This window comes from Hyla sarda, chromosome 3, assembly GCF_029499605.1.
Source record: "Hyla sarda isolate aHylSar1 chromosome 3, aHylSar1.hap1, whole genome shotgun sequence".
Taxonomy (NCBI): domain Eukaryota; kingdom Metazoa; phylum Chordata; class Amphibia; order Anura; family Hylidae; genus Hyla; species Hyla sarda.
The window spans coordinates 72,314,903-72,333,001 of NC_079191.1; the positions used below are offsets into that span (position 1 = coordinate 72,314,903).

General features: G+C 41.4%; 1 protein-coding gene across 14 annotated transcripts in view; it reads left to right on the forward strand.

Moving 5' to 3' along the window:
- The window catches only part of KLHL29 (kelch like family member 29), a 917,635-nt gene that overhangs the window by 295,951 nt on the left and 603,585 nt on the right, over positions 1–18,099 (forward strand). The window contains exon 1 of one of the 14 annotated variants that reach the window (XM_056564307.1): positions 12,898–12,916. The exons of the other annotated variants lie outside the window; for them this stretch is intronic. The gene's annotated coding sequence lies outside the window, so the exon portion shown is untranslated. Of the gene's footprint in view, positions 1–12,897; positions 12,917–18,099 lie in introns of those variants that run through there. 14 annotated transcript variants of the gene reach the window in all.

Genomic DNA, 18,099 nt, shown 5'->3' on the forward strand with positions numbered 1-18,099 from the left:
CACCTCTCTGACGACACTAGTTTCCATTGGGTTCCTAGCCAATAGAAACAGATTGAGACAAGGACAAGTAAAAGAATACAATCTGACACGATAAGCGGCTTCTTAGCAAGTATGAGCGGCGAAAGTTTTGTCCTCTAAATAATCAGTTCTGCAGTCATTAAATTTTGCCTCTTGCATCTCTGGGATGAAAAGCAGTCATTTCATTGCAAGTGCAGGAGCCAGGCTGTGCGTTCTGTTCTGGGAGCCGTGCTTAGCTCCAGCTGTGTGAAGTTAAATGTAAAAGTGAACACATTGCCTCTGGGCGTGTAAAAACTTGGAGCACACATTACGAATATGAAGTGTAATCTGCAAACTCAGCTTATCGTAAATACAGTTCTGCAACAATTAAGAAAAATATTAACAGTCTTTCTACAAACTTCCTTAGAACACTGCGGGCTCCAGAGGAGTAGTGGATTCACTTTTTGGTGGGAATTAACCATTCTGTCATATTCACCATAGTATATTGGTAGGTCAAGTTCTCCTGGTGCCAAAATAAATGTGGAATCATGCCCTCTCTTATAAATGAACCTGCATTCCTTGTCTTGTATCCTTGTCCCTGGTATCCTAAAGTTTACTCAGTTGGGTTGGTGTTCTAGCCTGTCATGTATGTCAGGGTCCGGATGGGTATGCAGTGAGGATACTGGTGGTGGATCCTCTGTGTCAGTGGGGTGATGACGTGGGCCGTACCAGGGAAACGGAGTCTAAAGGGTTACTGGTTTTCACCAGAGCCCGCCGCAAAGCGGGATGGACTTGCAGCGGCAGGTAACCCCCAGGTCGTTCCACCCGATAGCGACTCAACCCCAGCTGACGGCTGAGACAGGCGCGGTACAAGGGATAAGGCAAGAGCAAGGTCGGATGTAGCAGAAGGTCAGGGCAGGCAGCAAGGATCGTAGTCAGGGGCAACGGCAGAGGGTCTGGAACACTGGCTTGGAACATACACAAGAACGCTTTCACTGGCTGGCACTGAGGCAACAAGATCCGGCAATACCAGGAAGGGGAAGTGGGTTTTTATGATGAGGACACAGGTGAATGTACTGATTGGGCCAGGCGCCAATCAATAGCGCACTGGCCCTCTAAATCTCAGAGAGCCGGCGCGCGCGCGCCCTAGGGAGCGGGGCCACGCGCGCCGGGACTGAGCCGACGGAGGACAGGACAGGTGAGGGGATTGGGATGCGAGCCGCGGACGGGCGTGTCCCACTATGCGGGTCGCATACCCGCCGGTGACACTAATGCGGCGCTCCCGGTCAGTGGGTCTGACCGGGGCGCTGCATGGAGGTGAACGCCGCGAGCGCTCCGGGGAGGAGCAGGGACCCGGAGCGCTCGGCGTAACAATGTACAGTGGTCACTTACTTGAGATTACTGAATTTCCCAAGATTTACTTTGGGTCCATTCCACTGTGTATGTGTCATAAATATGCCCTTCCTAGCTCCCACAGTGTGTTCAACCCCTACAGGAGATCTCCAGGAGAGTCCCAGGGTGTCCATGATGTCCAACTATTCTCAGCACAGAACTGTGTGTCATACTATTGACAGCCCTGCTGACCAGATGGGAGATTAGCTGCACCTGCTGCATTCAAACCTCCTGAGATTGGGAGAGTTAACCAGCGTTCACCAGCGTTCCTTGCCTGTTCTATACTGTTACCTGACCAGACCACTGCTTGTGACCTGGCTTTGACTTTGTATTGCGTCGCTCTCTTGGTTTGACCCATTGCTTGTTCTGACTTTTGTCACTAATTTAGTACTTCACTGCCCTCTTGGTTTTGACTATCTGGTGTCACATATGGGCAGGGAAGGAGTGCACTCTATTCTCGCCCACTCCCCTATCCCTGCCTACTTACGTACCTGCCCTAAACGACAGGTCCGTAACCACGAAAACAGTCCCTTCCTGAATACGTGAGGGCGTAATGTCAAAACGATAAAATACAATGAAACTGACTAGGTCCGGGATCAGTGGGAATACAGGCAGACTAACAAAATATAACTAAACACACACACACAATGGTCCAGAGTCAACTAACCGCGTCAAAGCCAGGAGAAGTCAGAAGTACCAAATGACTAATATCAGAGAGAAAAGTCAGAGAGCAAAGCCAAAGGGTCAAAATGCCAGATATAACAGATACAGTATAAAGCTAGCTAGGAAACAATCAGAACTCTTTAGCAAGCAAAGACTGGGAGTAGACTGCAAGCTTAAATAGGTCCAGACCAGGTGTTAAATCAAGGTCAGCTGACCAGTCTCAGCAGACAGGCGTAACCAAAGCAACAAGACCAAACAAAAGCTCTCAGTTCAAGTTAACCCTTCGGTTCCTTACATCTGGCTTGTACATGCTTTGACCTGGACTGTCCAATGCTTTTTCCAATGGGACAGTGGTTGGGGCATGATCCAGGCTTGCACTCCTACCTACCCCGGACGTAACGTGACTGTATGACTTCGGATTTGGAAGTGCCCTAATAGCTTTGCGGCTGCACACACACAGTATGTACAGGAGCAGAGACACCTGTTACAGGCAGACATCCCTGCTTCTGTATAGTACACTGAGCAGCTGGGCTGAGTGTAGAGCGGAGTGTGGAGGGAAAAGGAAGCTATGAGGCATAGAGCTTTTCCACATACTTCTAGGCCACAGTGCACAGGAGAAGAACCTAAAGAAATCTTAATCAAATTACTCCTCTGTGTTATTTACCTGCCCTCTTTTATATACTGTACCTTGCTTTCTGCAATAAAATAAAGATCCTGATCTCACAAGCATATCATATTAAGCTATCCATCCTTTTACTAATCTCTTTGTGAGAGATCGATACACAAGGAATCAAAAGGAACAGCTGTCATGTAAAAATGCTATACAATCAGTAATGTGTAAGTACACCTACCAGTCACTCACATTGTGGTCCTTTGGCAGGGGAAATAGGTGTTTCATGCCTTTAACTGATACTGATGAATTGGTGGATACCAGTAGGAAAGTAAAGGACTCAATACAAGGATCTGTTGTCCAAAACTAATGAAGATTCCAACAGTAAAAAAAATTAAACTCCGATAATAACCATCCAAAAAGTTCTGTCATTTTTCCTTTGCCAACAGATGAGGTGAAGGTTTCTACAATGTGCAAAATTAGTAAATAAAATCCAATGAAACTGTTCAATAGGCAACAGTCATCTGAAAGTCGCTTTGTTCCCAGAAACCATAAGGAGCAGCTGTCAAATGAAATCTGCTTCCAATTCTAATGCTATAATTATTATTGTGTGTGTGGTCCCACCCGTCACTCATAATGGGGTCTCTTTGGCAGAAGAAATAGGTGTCGCATGTCTTCAGTTGATCATGATGAATTGGTGGATTCCAATAGGAAGAAGAGTAACAACAAGTGGCATTTCAGAACCTAGAATCTGCTGACTAAAAGTAATGAAGGTTCTAGTAGTAGAAAACCTTCACCACCAAAAATGTTCATAATTGTTCAGTTGTCTATATTAAGGTCAACAAGGTAAATACAATGTACAAAACTAAAAAGAGCCTTTGGTTTAATACCATTACACAAAGGTAAGCTAGTAGAAGAGGATAACACAGAGAGTAGAATAAAGAAGCGACAAGCCTTTGATATTGTACGTGACATGTAAAAAAAATTGATCTCCTGGAACTTCTTGTTTGGGCTACACCAGCAGGGTTGGAAGTTGCTTACATCATAATTGAATCTATCAGTGAACAGAGGTATACAGCAATTGAGAAGGTCATTGGAGTCCCTTTTGCTTAATCATCTTTGACAAGAGAATTGTGTCCTACACCAAAAAATCTATTAGCTCCACGAGAGGTCATGGAGGAAGTTATACTCCTATGTTAACCTATTCCTCGTATGTTAGATGGTAAGGAAAATGGAATCTCTTTTAGGATGGCAGGAGGAAATGTCTTATAAAATGTGTTACCTAAAGATCCTGGAGAAAAGTAATGAAATCAGTATTCTGTCATCTTTTTTGAGATTTGATTATAATGTAAGGTTAAGGAATACCAACCTCTCTGTCCTTTCCAATCAGCAAGTCCTCAATACTTCCATTTGTACAATACAACATGCTCATTTTTAGAAATAATATTATGTCTTCTTTTGCTTATCATCCTGTGCATGTGTCTGTGCAGGAGGAAGGGACAAAAGTAGGTATCTTCTACTTCATTGACCCACCAGTGTACTAACATTATTTGTCAAAGTAGAACCCTGGTGAATGTCCATCTGATACTCATCATCTAATGGGATTGCTGCATCTCACCAACGTACAAGTTTCCGGAGATGGTCGGACAATCTTCTCTGGAAATTTGGCCCACCAATGAAGTCACTTTGGGATTTCAAGATATCCTCCAAAAGTTGAGGGGTCTCAATAGTTACATAGTAGGGTTGAAAAAAAAGGCTAGTCAAGGCCAGAAGCTGTAATCAGGGTCCTTCCTGATTTGAAATAGGGAGAACAAATCTGAAAACAACCCAACTCAGGATCTTTCCCAACTACAATATGACCTGACCTAAGCTGTTTAGCATCCATAACCCCCCCTGATATTGGGGAAGGAAGATATTTCCCAGATCTAAATATGGGTCACAAATAACTGGATCAATGGCCTTTGTCAACAATCCTTTTATGTTGTTCACAACGTTCTGGAGGAGAGAGATCACTGTTCTTACTGCAGAGAATCCCCATCTAAGATTTTATAGGATTTTTTACTGTAAACATAGTGGATGCCATAGTAGTAGTCCCTTTTCCCTGTCCTCCAATGGGTGCATGAATTTAAAGAATACTCATGTAGTCTACAGAAAATTTCTTAGCCTGTCTATGAGAACACAGAGAACACAGGGTTGACTTCCAGGTCAAGGTCTGATTTAAATTAAGATCCTATTGTTGAAAGGCAACCATGTCAACCATTGACCAGCATGCCACCCCTACATGTGTATGTTCCCATGTTGCCTTTTTCAGTGTTCGAACAAAGATTTTATTCTACTTTTATATCCACTAAATAGCTACCAAGAAGGCAACACTATTTTATTTTCCATATTTTTTTTTCTAAATTGAGAAAACGTAGGGAAGGTTAGGAAGTGGACAATCCTTCTTATTCAGCGATAAAACTCTGTGTGAAAGCAAATTATGACTTAAGTTGTTTTTTCTCTAATCTCTAAATTGTTCGGATTGTTAAATGTTGAGTTTTTGCACTGTCTGCTGAACTACCACTTCGCTTCACTTGTTCTGTACAAGGGGGGCTTAAGGCTCGGTTTATCTGTAGAGCTATCACAATTATATATGTTGTGGGGGTGTCTGCCAGCAGCGTGACCTATTCCTTACTTTGAAATCATTCGACATGTTTGAACACTAATGCCCACATACCTCTAAAGTGTTGTCATATTAGCAAATTCTAAGTTAAAGTTAGACTACTTTATTGTTGTGGCAAATTTATGACTGCAAGTTCCCTTCCTCAGAGTTGCTGCAATTATGGTGCTCTTTATTTGTATCTGAGGGGGCCCAAAGAAGACAGAAGTATTAAAAATGGCACATGATACAGGGGAATATTAACTGTGGATTGGGGCCCAGAAGCTTTTGCTGGAGTAGGTAGCATATACGGTTAAAAAGTATCTTATGTGGTTACTTTCATAACAGGCAAACCTTTGCGCGGCCAACTGTTATCTCTCCAATCCACGCCAAAAACTAAAACTCTTAGCCAAATGTTCATGTGTTTGGATTGAAAAAAAGGGGTAAGCCTCTGCAAGACTCCTCTGGCAATGGTTATTACCCCAAAAACAAAATGTACTCAAAGCTTCTCTCCCCTGACATCATTTGTTGCGACACCAGCACATTAGATGTTCAGAATGTCCTATGGTGGTTTTGGCCAACATAAGTCTAATGTGTATAGTTAGAGAAAAGCAAGATACGGCACTCTCACTCTCTGTGGTGCTCAAGTAGGATCTCACTCCTTAATAGACAATATGAATAGAAAACTTGGCACTCAACTTGCTGGGTGATAACTTAGAATTTTATTTTGCAATCCTTAAAGATAAATACTGACATTTCGGTCCTTCAGGACCCTTCCTCAGAGTACGGATTGCTGCGGAGGCTGGGGGAGAGAAATCGGCCCAAAGCCGGGTAGAAATGAGCTAGAAAAGTAGCGAACTGCGTTGCTGGCTTCCTCCAGGGATGCAGTTCTATACTTTCCTAGCTCATTTCTCTCTGGCTTTGGGCCAGTTTCTCTCCCCAGCCTCCACAGCAATCCGCACTCTGAGGAAGGGTCCTGAAGGAACGAAACGTCAGTATTTATCTTTGTGGATTGCAAAATAAAATTCTAAGTTGTCACCCATCAATTTGAGTGCCAAGTTTTTTATTCATATAATGTGTATAGTCAACCTAATGCAATGATCCTAATGCAAATTAGATTAAGACCCACCTGTGTCAGATCAGCTCTTGTTTATTTACACTTGACAACTAGGTCTCCATTCTCCATCACATGATACTGCAACCTACCTCTAAACACAGCAGTTTCATTCATTTCAACTGTCGTCACCATCACCACCATAGCCAAAGATTGGTTAGACAACTGAACACAGGATCCACTTGCCAAAGTGATGTCAGCCTTAGTATTCAGATTCCATTTGTGTAGAAGCAGTTTGTATTTCTCATATAGTATAATGGTTCCATAAGTGGGTCATTGTCTTCTGGTTAGTTATTTGTACAGTATATGTGCATTTGTACTAAGTCAAATAAAAATGTATTGTCAAATATTGATTTGCCTGAGAAGCAAAGATTTTTATTCATACAGTAACTGGATGTATTGATTCAGTAATTGATGGTTCCCCTCCTCTGTGTTTTTTTTTCTATGTACACTGTGCAGTCCATTAGTCTGCATATTGATAAACTTAATGGAACATGTAATATGAATACAAATGCATCATAAGAGTAGGAATCAACCATGGATCCCATAAATATTGTCACTCTTGTTCTTTTTCTTTTCATGTACTATTAATTTTAGATTAATAATATAGGGGGCTATTTTATACCAGTTGCAAAACCAAGGTTGTACTTATCAAAGAGGCAGCCCATGTGGTTGCTGTGAGGACCCTGAAAAGAGAGAGCCCATTCCAGGTTGGGCTCAACTTCATTTTTATCCGAGTTATAAGCCAAATAAAAGTATTTGGGACATTTTTTATATATTGTATTAGGGTCCTTGTTCTCTATGTACAGTATACTAGTACTGTATGTTAATGTTTAGGATGCAAGTTGGTTCCAGAATTCCTACGTAGTAGTTTCTTTGTGTAAGCTTGCTTGTCTCTAAAAGTGTTCTCCATTGGATGGAGTATAACCTTGGAATGTATAGGGGTTGTCCTTGTATGTCTGGCTGTTACTATATATGAATAAATAACTATTGGAAGAGACAGATGAGATTCCCCCACACACCAAAAAGCTGGGGGTCGTTCATAGAAATAATGTCAGCTCACAGACAATAAGTTGTGATCCCTTCTTTGGGGATCATAACCAAGTATAACTACAACAATACCACTCTGTTGAAATTGAAGACCATTGGTGATCTCCATGATTCAGAGTCTCCCGAGGTTTGTCTTGCCTACTATCTCCAGGCCATGAAAACCTGTAGCACTGCATGAGATTGTGGCATGGTCTAGCCTACTCTCCCTTTAGACAGATGCTTTAGGAACAGTGGCACTACCATGCTGCAGCTCCATGTGGGTTCCGAGAGTGTCATGCTTGGCTAAGTATGCAAACTCGCTCATGCATAAACATGAGAAGTGGACAGTGTATGCCAAAATTATCACTCTGTGTCTTATATGTACCACCCTAAATGCCATTGAGTGTCTTCACTCAGTAAAACTTTAAACTATGTTACTCGTGTTGTTCCTAGTACATGTATATGGGTGCACGTACACACTTTGGCTCTCACGCTCACCTTACGAAACATTTGCAAAGTGAACAAAAAATATGAACCCACGAGGAATTGTTGTTCTGTGGTTTAATTTCTTTCCTTTCTACATAACCTCCCATTGTCAGACATAAAAGCCGAAATAAGTGTGGATCATATTTATTGCCTCACAGCTTCTTTAAAATTCCATCTTCACATCCCCAGTGAGTTTGTAGTGTGTTGTGCCAGCCTTCAGATTGGTAATAAAAAGCATCCCACTTGTTCTGTAACTTGTGTAGCCTTAAACCATATACATCTTTTACAGTGCTTATGTTGTTCCTTCGAATGTAATACACACAGATAGTGAGCGTGTCCGTGACCAGCTAAATAACTTATGATGGGGTGACTCCTCGCTCTCATTAATCTTAATTGTGGAGCATTTACAGTACAATCTGTAGAGAACAGGAAATCATGGCGGTTATTACCTGTCACAGACGGCTGTATTCTAATAAATGCACATCATTCACAAGGAAGGTTTGGATGCCTCTTAATAGCATTTGGGCAATGGGCGAATGCCGGCATTTCTTAACAGAAAAGCTTCAGAGAATTGGAGTTCTGAACAGCGCCTTGAGCTATCGTCATTCACACAAAGGGCTTTGGGCAGGAAAACGCTCTCCTTATTTTCATTCAGGTCAAGCAATCCCGGGAAGACTTGCCTTAAATACTAATAAAATGTCTGTAGCTCTTTCTCCGTACGTAATCTGTTAAAGGGGTTCTCCCTTGTTTATACTGTTTTTTGTTATTATGATTGTGTGTTATGTGTGTATAAGTATGTGTTTTTTTTATGTGTGTTGTGATTATGTATATATGTATTTTCTTACCTTTTGTGAAGATCCGGAAGCTGGCCCCTTTTTCTTCCAGTGGCTTGCTGTGCACCTCGGCCTCCGCCATGTAGTGTTCGGTAAGTGGGATGTCGGGGGGGGGGGGGTGTTCTTGCTTCTGTCCTTCCTATCTTCTGACGTCCGAGGCGAATCTTTTCTTCCTGTTTCTTCCGTGGCTCAGCGACGAATCTGCGGCCTCTTCCGGCACATGCGCAGGTAGTTTTTTTTTTTTTTTTTACCAATAAAGTTTTTTTTGTCTAATTGACAAACTGTCTGCGCTTGCGCGAAGCTACGCTATTAGTGTAGACCTAACGTACGCTATGCTGTTAGCGTAGCACTTGCGTACTCGTGCATGCGCAGACAGTTTGTCAATTAGACAAAAAAAAATTATTGGTTAAAAAAACAAACAAACTACCTGCGCATGCGCCGGAAGAGGCCGCTGATTCGTCGCTGAGCCACGGAAGAAACAGGAAGAAAAGATTTGCCTCGGACGTCAGAAGATAGGAAGGACAGAAGCAAGAACACACCCCTCGACATCCCACTTACCGAACACAACATGGCGGAGGCCGAGGTGCACAGCAAGCCGCTGGAAGAAAAAGGGGCCAGCTTCTGGATCTTCACAAAAGGTAAGAAAATACATATATACATAATCACAACACACATAAAAAAACACATACTTATACACACATAACACACAAAAATAATAACAAAAAACAGTATAAACAAGGGAGAACCCCTTTAACCATTTTCTTTTTGTAGTTCTAAAAAAATAAATAAAGAGATTCTGGCCCTTCAAAATACAACAAAATTGGGCATGAGGTTTCTTAATTGGCTCTGTAGTCAGCCAACATTATATAAAGCAATTAACATTAAAAGGGATGTTCACTTGAAGGTCTTACTGTACAGGCCAAGTAAAACACCAACATATCTAATGGTAACACCATCACGTTGGGTCTCCAGGTACCGAATTCAGAAATTGGGGCTAAAGATTTGTTTGTGTTAGTTTACACACCCTTGCATGCAGCCGATGGATTAAAGAATGAGGTTTCTTGGTTGGCACTTTAGTCGATCAACATTATATTAAGCAATTAACATTAAAGGGGAAGTTAACCTGAGGGGTCAACTGGACAGGCCAAGTGAAGCACCAACATATCTAATAGTAAAGTCTTTCAAAATAGAAACTCGGCACTGCTGTGATTAAACGCTGTTTTGCGCTAGGATTACGCATCAAATGGCCACTGGTCTGGGCCAGTTGAAGCGCAATCCTAGCGCGAAACGGCACCCTCACCCAGCGAGACACCCCTGCACAAGCGTCTGTCTGCACCGGACTTGATGTATTAAGGATACTACAATAGACTTCACTGAAGCATTGCGGAGGTGGTGAGTGCCATGTTTATTTCAAAACTTTTGAAGTATATATCTAATAGTAACACCACCACATTGGTCTCCAAAAACCGAACTCAGGGGCTGAGGTTTTGTTTCTGTTAGTTTACACACTCTTGTATGTAACCAGTGTAATTGTGTAGTCTTCCAAGGACACATTTACTCAAATCTGTATATACTGTGGAGCAGTGGTCTCCAAACTGTATACCTCTATATTAGGGATCGACCGATTATCGGTTTGGCCGATATTTGGATTTTAATCCAATAATGCCCTGCCCACCGCACCGCACTACCCACCACACTGCACTACCCACCGCAACGCAATGCCTTACCACCCCAGACTCCAAGGTATTTTCACTCGTGCTTCATCAGGGGGCGTGACATGCTGCATTTTAAATGTTTGTCAATTTTTTTTATATTTATGTTAAATAAAGTATCATTTTTACGTAATTGGATTTTTTTGTTGGTGATTATATACCTCTATATGTTGCAAAACTACAACTGTGTTGGCTGCCCAGCAATGTAGTTTTGCAACAGTAGGAGGTCCACAGTTTGGAGACCACTGCTATAAGTGCAGACTGATATGAGACCCATAGAGAGAGACCCCTGTTGTTGGTCTCCCAGCAAATAACAACTCCCAGCATGCCCAGACAGCCTTTGGCTGTCCAGGCATAATGGGAGTTGTAGTTTTGCAACAGCTGTAGGTACCCTGGTTGGGAAACACTGATGTATACCATTGCATTTGGAGCTAAACAGACCAAAAACAGGGTTTACCCTTAATTTGCCTTCTATCAGGACTAGAAGCTTGTTAAGAAGGAAGAAAAAGTGTCCTTGTTGCCCACAGCAACCAATCACAGCCTAGCTTTCATTTCGGATTGGTCGGTTGAAAATTCTACGCTGTGCTCTGATTGGTTACTAGGGGCAACAAAGACAAGTTTTTCTTCAAAACAGTTTTGATAAATCTCCCAGAATTTTTAGCTGTTTATATGATGTCACTGTTGCTAGGCAACAAAGCTTAATCAATAGATAATGACTCCAATAATTGTCTTTACTTCCGGAACGTGCTTACAATTCAGTCTCTTGTAAGAGCTCTAGTCAATTGGTAGCCATTAGAGTGTTGACCATTGGCCCTTTTAGAGGACTAAAAAATGAAGGTTTACACTGTATGAAATGCATTATTGTAACATGGGTGACCTCCACTGCCAATTAAAGGGGTATTCCATCTCACTTAGAGGGATGCCCAGCGCATTTGCAGCTGACAATAATGGTCTAGAAGTCAGAAGCTGCCAAGACAGACGTTTTACACAATTTGCATAACATCCATGGACTTTAGTGGGAGTTAGTGATACTTTCTTACAGTGCATTTCAACGCAACTCCAGTTAAAGTCGAAAGGCATTACATAAATTATGATAAACAATCAGCTTGGATGTTTTCAGCTTCCTGACTACCTCCAACAGCTGCATGGGGGCTGGAGAGAGCTGGGAAGCCTACCTAGCAAGATGAGAATACCCTTTTAAGTGCACGTTCACATGATCGCAATTCGAAGTCAGTTACCCGTTACTACAAGTTACTCTACCATTCACTTCAACGGGTTTGCTGGAAATCTGCAAATCTGACACTATTGCGTACTTTGCACAGACTGATTCAAGTGAATAGTAGCGTAATTCACAGCATGGTTCATGGTTGCTGTCTTCCACACACAGTACCCCATCTGGTCACAGGTTGTGTGTGGTATTACAATTCTGCCCTATTCACATCAGTGGAGCTGAGCAAAAAAAACAGACACAACCCATGAACAAGTGTAGTGCTGATTCTGAAAGAAAGCCGCCATGTTTTAAATTAGAGGGGAATGGTTTATGCAGTAATATCAGAAAGTATTACTTTACTGAGAGAGTAGTGGATGCATAGAATAGCCTTCCTTGGGAAGTGGTAGCTGCAAATATGGTAAAGCAGTTTAAGCATGCATGGGATAAGCATAAGGCTATCCTTCATATAAGATAGGGCCAGGGACTATTCATAGTATTCAGAATATTAGGCAGACTAGATGGGTGAATGGTTCTTATCTGCCGACACATTCAATGTTTCTATGCCTGTGTTTTTTGAGTGCTTATTATGTGCCATTTAATGGAAACAGCTCTGACATCTATTTGTAATGGACAACCGATGCATGGTAGGCGAACGGCCAGACCTCCAGTGACCTCCAGTGATCCATTTGTACAGTCCATCCACACTTATCACTTGGATTTATTAAACAGTGTTTCTCAGGAATGATGTTCTTCATATCGAAAAAGAATCATATCAAAAGCTAAATATAACCCCACAGGGAGGCATTTGTGAGGAGAAGCCATTTTGGTAAAGATTGGAACAGAAAAATACGACTATATACTTAAGGCCTAAGTCACTTTGGGATTATTATAGGTGTAAAACCTCCTATACTTGTGGAGAAAACCTATATTTACGTTTAAGATAGCTGACCATTAATAGGCCCTATAGTGCAGTGTTCTATCTCTGTTTCCCAGTAGTATATACAGAAGTATATTGTTGGTTATAGACACTCTACTATGAAGTAATATTTTTTTAGACGCAAATCTCTTCTTTTTATTACCCTTTTGTTTTTAGCTCACATTTTGGAGATGATTTATTTCTCCATTTATCTTTACAGCAGTCAAAGCTTCAATTTCCTGATACAGAACTCCAAATCCCCTGTAGAGATATAGATTTAAAGAGTGTTCCCTTCTGCCTTTCTTATGAAGCTAAGGTAACCAGATTACTTTCTTTTTCAATGACCACTTTTCCTAGACATATAGGGATTCATGGTCTTAAAGGGGTTTTCTGGGGGCAAAAATGTTTTTGTCTACCAAAATAATAACCCATACTCACATGACTCGATCCTCTGCCTCCGCAACAGGACAGGACTTGGTCCATTGTCCCCTCTCCACTTCTTCCAATTTCACTTCATATGTCGACCCTGCAGGAATCCTATCTCTGTAGCCAGTGATTGGCTGAGCAGTCAGTTCATGTAGGGTCAGCACGATTGGACAAGATGTCCTCACAACAGCGGGGGATTAGGGCATGTGTGTGGTGTATGCTCCTACAGTCCTGTCTGGTTGAGTCCCTGTACGTCCTCAGGGCTCTCCTGCAGTGTTCCCCCATAATGTGAATAGGTTGTATATTAGGTGTAAAGGACCTTTGACGTTGATTACATGATTTTTTGTCACATGATAATGTTTGTCACATGTTTAAGTCATATGTTTGTTACCCAGAGAGCACCAGGTGACCCGCAGGTAGCCTATGGGCCCCCCTTTATAAGATAGGGAGAAGCTGCAATCGCTCTCTTATCTCTTGTGATTATTTTCCTGCTGAGGTTCAGTCCAGTCCAGACATCTCAGGGTAGAGTATCCAGCACATGTGGAGACCTCAACCTAAATTGCAGCCACAAGTCAGTAAGTCAAGTCGTCTTTATTATCTGTCATCATCTTCAGTCAAGTCAAGTCAATTGTAGTCAGCGTGGCCTGCACCTATAGTCTGCAAGTCCCAGCAAGCTGTGAGGTCCCCCCATGTTACAGGTCACGTCTCTGGGATCCTGGCCAAACTGTATAGACTGTACCATCTGTCTACCTCAGTAAAAGCTACCGCGAACCTTAACCTGGCCTTGGACAATTATTTGCCCCTGTCTAACCTGTCTACCTTCGGGCGATTAAGGTTAAATCACGCGCTGGCTTCACAAACACAAAGGGGTTATTACCATCTACCCCTGGGCAACACCATCTGCCCCTTACACCTCACCTCACACCCCGTGGCTCACCACATGTGAGTATGGGTTATTTATTATTTCGCCAGCACCTGTGGGCATTTCTAAAAAATAAAATACAAAATAAAAAGTGCATATTAAAGAAATCATAGTTTATAAGCCAGCCAAAAGGGTTAGCTATCCATCTGAATTTCCTCATCTGCTCCTTTCTGTTTTATTGGGGTGACAGATACCCCAGGACCATGTGTATTTTTAGACCAGTGGAAGGCCAATCTCAGGGAAGAACACAGCAACAAACAATATAACAGTACCTCTTATAAATGCTAGAGATCAGCAGCACAACCACAGCAAGGTGCAAGCAAAGAAACAGTAGAAAGATCACAGAACATATGTCAAGAACACAGTGGATGCCTGAAATCTTTATTTATTGAACAGTGAAATGGATCAGCCCTTAAATGGGTTTCCCTCCGATAAAGTGGGTGAGAAAGACCCATGTAAGGGTTTGGCAAAGGAGACTGACTAGTTTTCATCCATGGTAGACATGTGTACTGCAGTTTTTCTACTGTTCTAGTATTTGGTATAAGCAATGACCTAAGGGCAAAATAAATAAATCTTAAGATAAACGTAAAGCAGGGAATCTACATAGAGCAAAGGGTTCATAGATGCATATGGAGTAGTTTTATAGTGAACACATCTTCCAAGAGTTCTTGTTATGGAGGAACAATCCCAGGTCCCTCTGTTCCTCCTTGCCCGTTTAATGTCCCTTTTTTGTCCTGGGAAATAGATATGTATTATGAAACTTTGGGCATATAAAATATATGTTAAAATAGAACTTTAAAGAGGTACTCCACTGGCCAGCATTCGGAAGTAAATGTTCCGAACGCTGTTTTCACGCTGCGTGGGTGGGCCACGATCCTCGTGGTATCATGGTCATGCCCCCTCCCATAGACTTGCATTGAGACTTGCAGCGTGAAAACAGCATTTGGGACATTTACTTCCCTACGCTGGCCAGTGGAGTACCCTTTAATACAAAGAACCTTAAGTGGTCCTCCTTGGTTGTCCAAAAAGTTGGGAGTTTTAAGTATATAGTTCAAATAGCCTAAAAGGTAGTCAGAGGGCACTATTGTGTATTTTTAAAGTTAGAGAGAGGATAGGACAGAAGAGTCAATGACCAAGTGACCATACACTTTTTTTTATACCTCCAAAATGTCTGATTATGTAACTTCCTGTCCACATTTACAGTAGGATGTGCAGCATCGGAGCACCAACTGCTGCTCTATCAAGTCAAATACTAATAAAAAAGAACAAGATCATTAATGGGAATTTATTATCTGTTCATTATGTTATTAATATTTTAGACATTGACATTTTTTTTAGGTCTCTATCTGTTTTAGTTTGAAAATGATATTCCGGTCCATTATTAATGAGAACCTAAATCGTGGGTCACTCAGCTGATTCACAGATAGAATTTGGATCCTGTCTGAAAAAGGTTAAGAGCCTCTGGTGTAATGTTTCTAGCCGAGTTGTCTTGTGTTGTCATTTTCTTTATATATTACCTCGTTCTTCGTCCTCAGGCTCAGAGACACATTTGTCTTTGTTTTCCTAACAAATTTATGAAACCGGAAAGACACTTACACCGTTGTAAAATGACATCAGCTTAGTCTCATCTGTGCCTTATGAGAAATAGCACTGGTGTTAGGAAATAAATACAGTCTGTCCCCTCATATTTTATCAGGTTCTAAAAATGAATAAGAAAGGAAGTCTGGCACCTGCAATAATTAAAGAGAAATTTGTCATTTGCAACTTTTTTTTAATTTTCCACTGCTTCTAAAATAAAAATGAAGCAACTTTGCAAATAGTCATTTGAAAACCACCTAGTATTCTGTGTCTACAGCTCCTATGCAGACTTCTGTGTCTCGATGGTAGCATACCACAAACAAACCCAGCGTAATCAGATCCACAGCCCCACCCATACTTACCTAACGTAACCTTTAGACCACATAGGGCGTACATGTACTCCCTGCACACAATAATAGACTTTGAAGCGAGTTCAGGAGGAGATGCAAATACTACTGAACAGTGCTACGCTATGGCATAGCTCTGAACAATACTAACAATCGAATGTTTGCTTTTAATAGTCCCTATAAAAAAATAAAAAAATAGGGGGGGGGGGTATAAAAAATGTGAATTGAAATAGAAAAAAGCCCTTCCCCTTAATAAAAATGTAACTCCCCCTTTTCCCATTTTTCAAATTAAAAAATGTAAACAAAAATACACAGAAACTTATTTGGTAATACAGCGTGCACAAATGTCTGAAAATTTTACATATAATGTTTATGAAACCACATGGTAAACAGCTTAAACCAAATTGCTATATTGTTGATTTTTGGTCGTGTCACACAAAAAAAATATATGTCTCAAAAAGTGGCATCTATATAAAAAAAACTATAAAAAACTAAAAATCGCAGCACAAAGAATAAGCCCTCCTACAGCCCTATATGCAGAAAAATTAAAGCTTGGTTACAGCACTAAACCCAGTACACAGGGGTATGTTGCCGGTGAACTGGATTAAACAGGTGCTGCAGCCAAAATTAACTTATTAACTAAGTAACTGATTGCAGGGGGTCTGACCATTGGAACCCCCTGCAATCTTTGGAACGGGCACCATTACCTCACAGCAAGAAGTCATTGGCTTGGGTATTTATAATGCAGCAGGGGATAAATAAATGATGGCTTCATTGCCGGATTTCATCCAGAGCCATAATAAATATGTTTAATATTAAGATCTCTAGCTCAACCTCCGCTGCTACAGTCAGAGCCAATGAGCTGGAATATAATGGACTTTTGGCAAAAGTCAGCTGAGTTGAAAACATGTCATAATATATGTAACAGAGGAGCTTTCATCCTACTTTTACTATGGGCACAAACAGTAACTATGTGAATAGCACTTGTGATATACCTTTAGCAATCACTGCTGTTTAAACAAACTTTGTAAAAATCAATAGCAAAAACAAATATAATAAACTTTGCAATATATCTTATCAGAGAAAATGCTTCTTTCTTCTTTTACCAAGCTTTTTTACTCCCCTGCCACAGCTTAACTTTTATTCACTTTCAGAGTGAATGAATTTGATGAAATAGCAGCTCACTGAGAGATCAGTTACATGCTGTCCATAATTGTCTATGAAGAGGGAAGGGGCGAGGAGGGAGTTGGGAGGTGAAGTGAGTTCATAAAGCAAAGACAGAAAGAGACATAGAAAGACTGCAAAGAATCAACACAAACTAACTGTATCAAGGCTTGATTTATATTGCTGCACCACAACATACTTCCATACTGCTTCCATACTGCTGCACCACAACACCCTCTCTTGTGGCCCTAAACCTCCTGGTCCTTGTTCAGTGACAGGCTGTTTCTTCCCATGACATCTATGTTTCCCAACCAAGGTGCCTCCAGTTATTGCAAAACTACAGTTCCCATCATCAGGTACACAAGCTAACTGTAAGTATGATCTCACCCAAAGGCTAGATTTACAGCTTAGACTGTTCACTACTGCTCTCTAATGCCTTTCATGCTGCTGCATCTTTATAGGGTGTACGAAAAAGATACAGAAGATCAGGATGCCTTCTTCTATGTGTGTGTTCAGCACATGGGATACATCATAGCAGTTAATCTTAATTCCCTAGCTCCATGATAACTAAAAATTAGGGGTAAATCCTTCTTTTTTGGCTTATTGGCCTAGTCTAGTGCAGTATTTCCCCATCAGTGTGTCTCCAGCGGTTGCAAAACTATAACCCCTAACATGCCCGGACAGCCTTTGGCTATCCAGGCATGCTGGGAGTTTTTTGTTTCCAACAGTTGGAGGCACACTGGTGAGGAAACACTTCCAGTGGGTGGAGCTGACAACTTTACTAGAAACAAAGTTGTCAAATCCTATTATTTCTGAAAAGCAGAGAAATCTCAGTCTGGTTGGCCTTTTCCTTTCATTTCAATTACACACGTACATATTCACTATAATCTGGAAACACTTTCAATGTACTTGAGGTCGGGAGAATTTAAATGCCAAATCTCCTGAAACCTGTAAAACAAATTAGTGCAGCTCGCGTAGTGAAATTATGCTTATAATACGTGCATGCCCCTCTTGAGACGTGTGAGTAATTCCTACAGTGCTCATTCATTGTAGTCAGCGTTC